This window comes from Heterodontus francisci, unplaced genomic scaffold (assembly GCF_036365525.1).
Source record: "Heterodontus francisci isolate sHetFra1 unplaced genomic scaffold, sHetFra1.hap1 HAP1_SCAFFOLD_43, whole genome shotgun sequence".
NCBI classification, from domain to species: domain Eukaryota; kingdom Metazoa; phylum Chordata; class Chondrichthyes; order Heterodontiformes; family Heterodontidae; genus Heterodontus; species Heterodontus francisci.
The window spans coordinates 9,500,176-9,501,673 of NW_027141852.1; the positions used below are offsets into that span (position 1 = coordinate 9,500,176).

General features: G+C 43.5%; 1 non-coding gene across 1 annotated transcript; it reads left to right on the forward strand.

Moving 5' to 3' along the window:
- Window positions 1–1,118: 1,118 nt before the first annotated feature.
- On the forward strand, window positions 1,119–1,191 carry trnaf-gaa (transfer RNA phenylalanine (anticodon GAA)). The gene has a single exon. It is a non-coding gene; the product is annotated as a tRNA-Phe (tRNA).
- Window positions 1,192–1,498: the final 307 nt, after the last annotated feature.

Here is a 1,498-nt window from a genome sequence, read left to right on the forward strand (position 1 = left end):
TTCCAGCACTTTCTGTTTTTATTTCAGCATTTGCAGGATGTTGCTTTGATCTGAAAAAAAATGGATGATTGGCTGGGGGGTTCCAGTGAAATTCCACAGCAGCTAATAAAGCTTCATCTGTCTGTGGCTCGTTGGTCTAGGGGTATGATTCTCGTTTAGGAAGTGTGGTTAATTAACATGCGCGAGATACTGGTTTCAAATCCGCGACGAGCCCTGGTCTGCTGGCATTTTTAGATTAAGGTTATCTGTTGGTTTCAGCCTTGCAGAAGGTGGAATTGACTTCCATGCGGAGCTGGCTTGAGGACCAGACAACTGGATTCAAAGAGCTTGTCGACAAAATAGCAATTAACTAAATGGACAGAGAGCCAAGTGGGAATATAAAGTTGTTGCTGTAATTGTGACTTGACTCCAAAAACATCTGGACTGGAATGGAATGGAATTCTTCAGTGTTTCTGTTGTTTGGCTTGCATTGACTCATCGATTTTCTTGTTTTTCACTTTGTCGATGCCTTTGAATAATTGTGGATCCTTCTTCAGGGTGTCTTCTTTCACCAGGTAGTTCTGACCTCCGATGATGTTGATTGTAATCAGCTTCAATTCGCTGATAGTTTTGGAAGTGAGCAGATTTCCTTTGCTTGAGTCTACAACATGGAACTCAGTCTGACATGTGGACCCATGGGAGGATTTGAATGCCACCCCTGCGTTGGAGTTGCATCCATCCAATAAGAGACCGAGTAGAAGTGACAGTTCTGTCAGTCGAATATGAGACTTTTAATGGCAGGGTTGTGAGTTTGAGTGCCATTCTGTTTTTCCCTTTTTTAAGGCTTCATGAGCAGAGAGTACAGGGAGTGTTTGAAATGAGCAAGTCTCGCTTTGATTCAGGACTCTTACCTCTCAGCAGCATCTCACTATGAAAGATTGAATTTGATCTCATTTCATTCTCAGCTCGGGGTCTGTGCGGCTCAGTGGCACTTCTGGCTGTCTCCCGCTTCACAATCCATCAGTACTGAGAAAGCAATGGGGAATATTACTCACATGTTGTGTTCTTTCAGTTTTTGGAAAACTTGAATGTATGTATTTTCTTCCAAAACAAGGACACCAAGCCACTGTCAATGGAGAGCTGAAATAGCTCAGTTGGGAGAGCGTTAGACTGAAGATCTAAAGGTCCCTGGTTCAATCCCGGGTTTCAGCAATCTCGCTTCCTTATGCGTCCCTTGCCTTGGTTCTGATTTTCCAGTTGCACAATTTACATTGAAATTATTTACCAAGCACCAGTGGATTGAATTTGAGAAACAACACAGAGTCATTTACAACATCGAAGGTGGTCATTTGGCCTATCACGTCCATGCTGGCTCTCCCCGGAGCAATCTAGTCAGTTCCACTCACCAGCTCGATCCCTTTCCTCCTGCAAGTTTCTTTCCTTCAAGTATCCATCCAATTTCCTTTTCAAATCATTGATTGTCTCTGCTTCCACCACACTCGTGGGCCAAGACATTACT